The sequence below is a fragment of the Brassica napus genome, chromosome C3 (assembly GCF_020379485.1).
Source record: "Brassica napus cultivar Da-Ae chromosome C3, Da-Ae, whole genome shotgun sequence".
In the NCBI taxonomy this organism is placed as follows: Eukaryota; Viridiplantae; Streptophyta; class Magnoliopsida; order Brassicales; family Brassicaceae; genus Brassica; species Brassica napus.
The window spans coordinates 37045070-37055541 of record NC_063446.1 but is presented as its reverse complement, the minus strand read 5'-3'; positions in this window follow the sequence as shown (position 1 = coordinate 37055541).

Sequence of the window (10472 nt, the reverse complement as noted above, 5' to 3'; positions counted from 1 at the left end):
TAGCTCTAACCACCCAATTGTAGCTTTTCTCTGCACATTTGACAATAACAATTTGGTGTGTGAGTGGGTAACAAAAATTCTAAATTGTATTCGATCAAAAGCATTGATATATTCCAAAGACATATCTGATTTCTTCTTGAACCATCGACCCTTTTCAATGACTTTTCCATCATGAAAAATAGAAACTTCAACTTATGTTTCATGTTTACTATCATGTCTATCAACATTCGCACTCATATTTTTCATTTAGGTATTGTATGTGAAGCAGAATAAATGCAGGAGAAAAACACAAAAAAATTACATGCAGATTAGAATGTATATATTTTCCATTTATCTAATAAATTGCAGAACTAAAATGAAATAATAAAATATTGATGTGCGACATGCAGATGAGTTTTATGTGTTATTATTTTGGTCTGCAGGTAAAGAAGGGAATAGTGAGTGGCGAGGGGTAGAGACACAATCCATGTGCACTTATAATTTTTTTTTAATGTGTTGTCTATAAATAAACAACACTTCACATTTATTGTTTACATTAATATTTTTCTCTAGAAAATAAGTTTTTTGTATTTTTTTCGTTTTATATATAATAATTTTGATTTTTGGAAATCAAGGTACATTTTAGTTTTTTTTCTTTAATTAATTACGGAAATTTTATGCATGCGTGTATTTTTATATTTTAATTAATTGATTTTCTATTTTTATGTAAATTAGTTTATAAATTCATGCATGTGATTAACAATTCACCTAATATTTACTTATATTATGACATATACATGCATTTTCATCTTTTGTTTAATTAATTTTATATTTTAATATATGCAGTATTTTTTCATTGTGTTTAATTAGTTTTTATATTTTTGAAGTTACCTCATTGATCTATTTCCATTAAAAATAATTCAAAACATTAAGGTACGCCTTTAGTTAGTTTTAGAGATATTTAATCCGGTAAAACCGAACATAAATAGATAAAGTGGTTTGTGGATATTTTAATACCGTAATACCGAATATACTGAATAAATGTTATTTTTAAGAAACCACAATATATAAATATGGGTTGGTATAGAAACTGATCAAACTGAGTAAAACAATCAATTACAATAAAGTAATAAAATTATATATATGTTATATAATATAGACATAATTAATTTTATTGATATGATCTTCATACTTAAAATTTTGATTTTAGTAATTTAATATTTTATATTAAGTTATTTTTTATTTTTATCAAACTGAAAAAGACATAATTTTTTTTTTTTTTGTTGACAAATATGTGTGCTAATATTAAGTCATTTGATAGTGTTACGGATAACTAACTATTTCTTATCTTTAATCTATAAAAACTATTACTATTATTAACTTAATATATTAGCTAATTATTTTTAAAAAACTAAGAAATAGTCTATTTAAAAACCAAAATATCTTCCTGCTATATTAAGGCCGATATCTAATGACATAAAATAAAATTCAAAAATATTATAAAATAAATATATTTATGATTTTTGGTATAAAACTGAATAAACCAAAAATCAACGGTATATAAACTGAACCAAACCAAACCAAAGTAGATATGATTTTAATATGGTAGCTATGTTTTATAAATTAAAATACCAAAAAACCAAAAAAATCGAACTGAAACCGAACTGATATCTTCTATATTGGACACCCCTACTATCTTCAGTATATTATAAAGGAAAATTGCCACAAAACCACATTCATAGTATCATTTTTCATGTTTACACTAATTACTTTTATCCTCACTTTTAGTGAAGGGTAAAAGACATTTATACCCCTAGGGTTAACTAATCTAGACTTAAGGTTTAGAGTTGAGGGGTGGTGTAGGGTTTTTGGAATGTGAAATTTAAGATTCTAATAAATATATAAATAAATAATTAAAAAAAATTTAAGAAAATTTAAAAAATAGTTTCAAACATAATTTTCGATTTTCAAAAATAAATTTCGAAAAAAAAATTGTAAAAGTTAGAATTTGGAAAAGTATAATTCGAAAACATAATTTTTATTTTATTTTATTTATTTATTTATTTATTTATTTATTTAAATAATGATTTATTATATATATAGAAAAAAATGAGTATAAGAGTCTTTTGCTACTTAATAAAGAAAATATTTTTGAAAATGTCTCTTTAGTGGTAGTAAAGATGAAAAGTGGTACCATGAAATTGGTAAACAAGAAATTTCTCCTATCATAAAAGAATTTACTATGTTTAAAATAATTATGACTATGTTTCAATTAATTATGAAATGATCATATTTATTTTTTATTTTTGTCAACATGATATTTTTATTTATAATAAGTTGTATTTTTAGATATTTAATTTTCATTAATTTTTTCAACTATTTATTTAAATAAAATAATTTATTAAATTAACTTGATCTGTATTTGTTCTACTTGATCTGCATTTTTGTTTGATATGTATGTTTTTATTTGTGTTACCCATTTGAAGCCTTAGTTTTTTCCATAAATCATAAAACATCCTCTAGACATTATCTAAGAAGTGATTTTGCTAGGTGTAATCACCACATTGATTTTAAAAGAAAAATGATGATATGACACACTAATAATGATAAAGTCATCTCGACTACTCCATTTTTTCCTTTAAAATAGAGTAAAATACAATATGAAGTAAGAAGTGTTCCAACTCAACCCCATAACAGAGTTTACTCCATAAATGGAGTAATCTATTTTTTTTTTTGTTCATTACTCTATTATGGAGTGAGATATGGAGTTGAGTTTAAGCAATTTTACTTCATTTTCTCTTTTACTCCATTTTAGAGGAAGAAATAGAGTTTTACATTGGAGATGCTCTAACATGGCTTGAAGTTAATTGTGACATAAACATTTACGTTAAATGTTAATTTATATTTTCTGTATATTTTTTAGAATATAGTGATAACTCATAAATCATAATTTATATAACAATAAATAATATAACTGTAGAAATAAAAAATAATAATGTCTTACAGTTTTCAAAATATTATTTAATTCTATTTTTATAATACTATATCTTTATTACTAAAACAAATCTTCAAAATTTTATGGAGTTGTTTAAAAAAATTGTAATTTTCTAATCTCATTACCACTAGTTTCCTTTTTCAGTAATATTATTTACTTTTACGTCTTGATAATTATATACCTAACCAAATTTTATCTTTATTTTATAGAATTTTCTTTAATACATTTTAACCAAAAGAAATAGATAAAAATCTTTCCAAGATTATAATTTTAAATATATACATATATACTATTAAATATAAACTAAAAATTATTTATTTTATCTTAATTTTACAGATGATAAAATTGTAATTATAATTAAATATTGTTAGCAAATAATAAAAATTAACAAAAAAAAATTTAAATATGATTTAAATTTTAAAACTTTTGTGTCAGCACATGGTGGATGAAAACATCTAGTAATCATGATAAAGTATTATTTACCAAACCTAAATGAAAAATATATTTATATTGCTTGTAATTATGGTTTGATTAAAATTTTGTTGGTTTAATTTTAGTTATGTTTAAGCCAAAGGTAAAATTTACATTTGGATAAATAAAGTTTCGGTTTGTCAGATTCTTTTAGGAAATTTATATTGCTTGTAATTATGGTTTGATTAAAAACTTCATATGAAGTATGCTAGTGCATAACTGTTTGGAAAACTTCTTCACGAAATCCTCTAACACATCATTAAAAAAAATTGAATTGATTAATATATACATTCAGCACTTATATGTCAAGATAACATTTCAAAAAAGATACGAATCCAAAATCTAACCATAAAAATACAATCTATTAAAAAAAGACTTGCAATCTATATGATTTCATCTATTTTATAATAATGCAATTTATTAAATTTTAGTTTAAATAATTTAAAATTTATATTTATATCACTTAAATTTATTTGGATAAAGATAACATTTCAAATCTTATAATTTAAATATAAGATTAAATTTATATGTAGACTCATTCAAAAAAAATTCATTGTTTCGCTCAAACTCTCAGATTTGTAATCATACAAAAATATTTACAGGTTTTTTATTAGGTCACTAAAACAGTTATAATTTCACCACTCATTTATGTTAGTTTTTATTTGATTGAATATGATATATATATTTACATTTCAAAGAAAATTGTAGATTGTTTAAAAAAATTGCCATATATATATATATATATATGAGTCTGTATGAGTTGATGACAAAAAAAAATTAGACAAATTGCCCATAAATTGATACACAGTTTGTTTCTATAAATTATCGAATCAAATTTAAATAAGTATACACGCAATACAACAGAAATCTATGCATTTTTAATATAATTCAATGTATGAATTTTTGTATACAAATTAGTTTAAATTAATAAAATTTATATTTTAATGTTATTCTATTATAATAGTTCAATATATTTTAACGTGATAACTATAAAATACTAAGTTAGTTAATATTTATATTATGTAATTATCTTATTTTGAAAATATATTTAGTTTTTGTCACCATTTTAGTTATGTGTTATATTACTGAATATAATATTGACAATTAATGAAAATATTTGAATTTATTTCTAACATGTTTCCAAAAAACAATACCTAATTAAATATGTTTCTAAAAAGTTAAAAATATTTGATCCCATTTTTTTAGAAATTTGATTATTAACCTTAGCACAAGTTATTTGGATATGCAGATAAATAATTTAAACACTCCAATTTTCTGTGAAGAAAGAAACTAGAAAACCTATATATATATATATATATATATATATATATAACTAGTTTTTTTGCACATATTATAATTATTTTAAAATTTAATACAAAGTACATTAAATTGATGGATTAGCATATTTGTATTTTCATAAATATAAGATTACAGTCATTTAGATTAAAATAAATATTTATAGAAAATAAAATATTGTATATAATAGAATTTTAAAATCAACAGATTGAATGCAAATAATTTTCACAATCAAAAGTTTAACAAAATAAAATATCACATAACTTTTTTAATTAATTTTGTTAATGCAAATAAAAATATATCACTAATGTGGAATAAAATAACTTACATATCAAATTAGAAGTTTGAACATTAAAGGTAAATAATTATATATAGAAATTTTACATTAAATATAAATACAAATTAATACACAAAAATAAAATTATTAGAATATTTTAATTTTTATTCCCACAAATATATTTCTTTTTTTTTTTAACACCAAATGATTATATTAAAATTAAGAGCCCGATGGACCAAATTGGTTACGACTGGAGGAATACTCGACGGTAATCTGATAGATGAAAATAACTGAAACAAGGCGAATGATAGATATAGCTAAGGAGAGAAGAGACCCAAAGAGAAGTTTCACTTGTAATTCTAAAGCTCGCGTTCGAAGGAACGCACATACGTCGAAATCGATTTTGAAGAACCCAACCAATGGGTTTTGACAACGGTTGAAAACGGTCTGAAGATCATGAATTTCCCATTGTTGTAGTGAAGTACGAAAAGGCTGTTGGAGTAGGACTAAACTCGACCGTACAGCCTTTGCGCTGGAGGAAATGAAGCTTAGGCCCAAGCCCACCTCACACAAGGCATTGTGATTGAACCTCAGGCCCATTCTAGATGTATAAGCCCAGGCCCATGTGATACTTTCAGACCAACAGATTAGGGTTTGCTTGGTTACGAGACAAAGGTGGATGGCGGGTGACAGTGACGGTGACGGCGTACCAGCCTGTGGACGGAAACACTTTCCCGAGTGAGTCTCGGAGTGGCCGCAGTCGAAAGGGGAGATAGCGACCGTGTAGAGGACAGGCGGAGGAGAGGTAACTCGGATCCCAATCTCATCGGAGTAACTGTCGACGGCTGAGCAGAGGGCAACACGAGATGGAGGAGGTAAGGCTCGGAACTCGTCGGAGAAGTCAAAGAGCCTAGTGAAATAAGTCGAAGAAGATTCTAGGATGTCGCTTGAGGAACGAGTCTCGTCGATCCCACTTGAGGCTCTGACTGCGAGCTTTATAGAGTGGAGAGTTCCTTGTAGCGGGTGAGTGAGAGGTGTCTGGTGGGGGTCTCCAGCGAAAGGCTTCGTCTTAACTGCTTGAGGAGAGCCGAAGTTAACGGATCTGGAGTAAACGCTCGAGAAGCCCAAGTGAAGCCGTTGGTGAAGTGAGTAGATGTGATGAGGCGAGGAGCAGCAAGCATAACCGGTGATGACGTGAGGAGCTGGTGAGGCCGTGACGTCGATGGAAACAGTAGAGGTGGTGACTACGAGATGAACGGAAGAGACGATGACTACGAAAAGGACGAGATGGACGACGGCGAGAAGACAAGACGATGACATGAAGCAGACGAGAAACGACGACAATGGAGTGTGTGGAGACAAAAGGCGACGCCGGCGAGCTAGGTAGACGCCGGCGAGCTAGGTAGCCGCCAGCGTCGGAAAATAAAATTGAAGGCGTCGTCTAGAAAAACGTGTCAAAGAGCGAAGTCAAAACTAGGGCACCATTAATACAACTAAATTTGTGGGATCCACATAATTGTATCCCACAAATATATTTCTATGTTTCTAAAAAATGTAGAACACATAAATTAAACTATATCAAATACAATTTCCTTTTAGAATGAACTAAATTCTTATAAACTATATAAAATATATATATACCAATTCAAACTTCTAGAACTGGACTTTTTAGTATTAGTGGCCACGATTTAGCTGAAATATTTTGTATATTTTTTCCAATTTTAAAACAAGTTTGAACGGTCAATAAAAATAATAATTACATTATTAGATATACAAAAATATGTCATTTTTTGTTCAAAATTTATTTTGTTAAATTTTAACAATTAAGTGCTATAAACTTCGAATAAATATAAGGTATGGAATTTTTATAGTGGTAAATAAAGAAATTCCAAGTAACATAACAAAATATTTTCTCAGCGTAACAAAATCATTTTCGTCTGCCAACACGTAATAAAATCTTTAGACGACAACCGTGTCATTTTCCTTTTTTACTTTTAAAGATGCAGAGAATCAAATCACTTTTAACAGAAGCGTATGACCTGTAATCCTTTACCAGATCTTAAACAGAAGTAATTTAAAGCTATTTTTGCCTATTTGAAAGAGGCTTTGCTTAGTGGTGAAGTAGCCTCTTTTGTTTGCGGGGGTGTTATGTTTTTTTTTTCAACGGGGTGTTATGTTTAAGTACACTCATATTATAATAACATGCAACTCTAACAGATATTTCTATTATCCTTCAAACTTGGTTTATCTTTTAAAGAAAACACTAGGTGATAATCCGCGCCCTGTGCGGAGTGAAAAGATTTTAAATAGTTTATAACTTTAAATATATAGGTATTAGAAAAATAAAAGTCATAGAAAAAAATATGTCATTTTATATGATAAAGGATTCCACTGAATTGTGTATGTCTATATAAATTAAGCTTCGATTTTTTGAAAAAAAACTTGTGTATTTGCTTTGTTAACTTGAAGTATAGGTCGTGGAAATGAATCTCTAAGAGAAAAAAAATTGCTATATAAAATAAATTATGAAATAAAGATAAACGAAACATTGGCAATAAAATTATTGTTTGTCGTAAGGATGTATTGAGAATGAGAATGTGGTGAGGAAATGTAGATAGAAGGCCTTGTAAATATATACAAAAAGGCGTGAGCCTAGGGTAAATAATGATAGCCAATCGCCATTTTATTTTTCGTCTTGAAAATTAATATTGATTGTCCAAACTTGCCATAATCATGTTCGTAATTCAAATACACAGCGGATTCGATGGACTATTATAAGAAACAATGACATATATTGGTCAACGGAAATCAATTTTAACTCAATCAGTGTCGATGAATAAAGCATGTATGATTCGGTTGGGCGGTAATTTTTCATTACCAAATGGTATAATATTAATGAGTACGTTTAAAACAGGAATTAGTCATAATTAGCTCAAAACATTCCTAATTCGACTGTAATTTTGTATTACCAAAATCAAATTATATTAATGAGTACGTTTAAGATAGGAATTAGTGTCATAAAATGCTCAAAACATTCCTAATATTAAATATTATGAATATCATTCCTTTGCTTGCAAGTAATGCTAATTGACAATGTATAATCGATTTTTGGAAAGTCCAGGTCGCGGGAATAAATGCTATAATTGCAGAGCGTTTGGATCATTGGATGGCATTGTTGATAGGTTTCAAGAGGAAATGACATTATTTTATTCACATTGATATTTGAATCATTTTAGAGAAACTACGGGAGTGATTGGTTGAGATTAATCTCTTTACTTTAGTTTTATTTATTCTTAAATCACTAAACTTTATCAATCATGTTGTAGCTTTATTTTTTATAGTTAAAACCTAAATCAAGTTTCTATAAACTTTTACCAATCATGCTTTAGCTTTATTTTTAAAGCTACAGCAAAAAAAACTAAAGCAAAATTTTTTTTTTAATGTATTTTAGTGAAAAAACCTAAAACTTTCTTTTATAGGCCGTAGAATCTGTGAAATAATAAAATTATCTATAATATCAAATAAATTAGATAATTATAACTAAAAATATCTATAAATATTTAATTCAATTTTGAGTGTTGTAAAAATTATTGAAATATTTTAAATAAAATATATATTATTTATATATCACATTTTAAATAACCATAAACTTTGAGAATTTATAAAAAAAAATATTAATATAAATTATTTAATTGATAAAAAAAATAATTATTTTATATATACATCACAGATTTCACATATTTTATTTTAAAATATCTACAGCCTATAATTTACAACTCAACAAATTTAACTACATCAAAAATCTCTGGAAAAAATTTTACAGTAACAACTTTACAGCTACAACCAATTTACCTACGGTTAATCTTTTACAACTAAATTTTTAGAGCCACAGTCCAACCAATCACCCACTATATATACGGTGTAATTTAAACACCCGACGTATGGTAGACAATTTAGAAGTACATGCATAAAACAAATCTTGGAGCATGAGAACTATAAGAAAATGTAAATTTGCTCCGATTCACACACATTATATACGGGGTCCTCTTTCTAACTTTTGAAGATGTATGGTTTAGTATTTCATATTTAACTGTGTAAACATTATATATTAAGTTTAAAAAATCTTCTGAGCAAAACATATTAATTTGAATAAAATCTTTTTGACGGATATGGTTCTTCAATATTAAAGTAAAAATAGTATTTATGATTTAAATAAATATAACCACATTTTCGTTTATAAAGATATGGTTTAAATAAAATCATCTGCGCAAAACATATTAATTTGAATAAAATCTTCTTAACAAATATGGTTATTTCAATATTAAAGTAAAAAATTATGTGTGTGATTCAAATATCATAGAAAACACATTTTCGTTTCTAAACATTATATATAAAGTTTAAATTAAATCTATGAGAAAAACATATTAATTTAAATAAAATCTTCTTAACAGATTTTTTTTTTTTAATATTAAAGTAAAAATAGTATTTGTGATTCAAATAACATAGAACACACATTTTTGTTTCTAAAGATATGGTTTAACTAAAATCATATGAGCAAAACATATTAATTTGAATAAAATCTTCTTAACATATATGGTTATTTCAATATTAAATTAAAAAACCATATGTGTGATTCAAATATCATAGAAAACACAATGTTCGTTTCTAAACACTATATAATAAATTTAAGTAAAATCTTCTTAACATATATGTTTTTTCAATATTAAAGTAAAATAGAATTTATGATCCTAATATCATAGAAAACATATTTTTCGTTTCTGAAGAAAACCATTTTTGTTCCATTGGCCAACTTTTGTAAATTGTTCTTCAGTAGATTTTTTTTTATTATTAAAGCTGTCAAATAAATTTTGTGTTTATAGAATATCATTTTAAAGTATATAAATAAAGTCATGCCTATTAGACAAAGTCGTAGTTTGTCATGCAACTAAACCATGATGCATTGGTTTTGGTTGAACCAATCAAACAACCCGAATATAAACTAAGTTATAGATCACATTGCATACACGCCAACAAACATGTTATGTAAATGTAAATAACACATTATGCTAAGTTACAATTAATGAATAATGGCAAATAATGTAATAAGTCTACTAAAGAGAAGGCATTTAATTAGAGATGGTGAGAATGAACATGGGGTTGCCCCCTAAGAAATGTCATTCTTGTTAATACCACATGAGCTCAAGGTTAGTTTCCTATAATATTCATATTTTAATAAGTAAGGAATATCTCCTATATATTATTAGAGATATTAGAATAAGTCATTATTAAACATCAAAGTCATATAAAAATCAACGTAGCAAAAATCCAGTACTTAAATATTCTAGCTTCAGTGGAAGCACCGTAGCCTATTGATTAAGGTTTAAAGGCTTCTACACCAAGGTCTGGGGTTTGAACCCCAGATTATGCAATTTCTTGCAGATTACAGGAAATCCA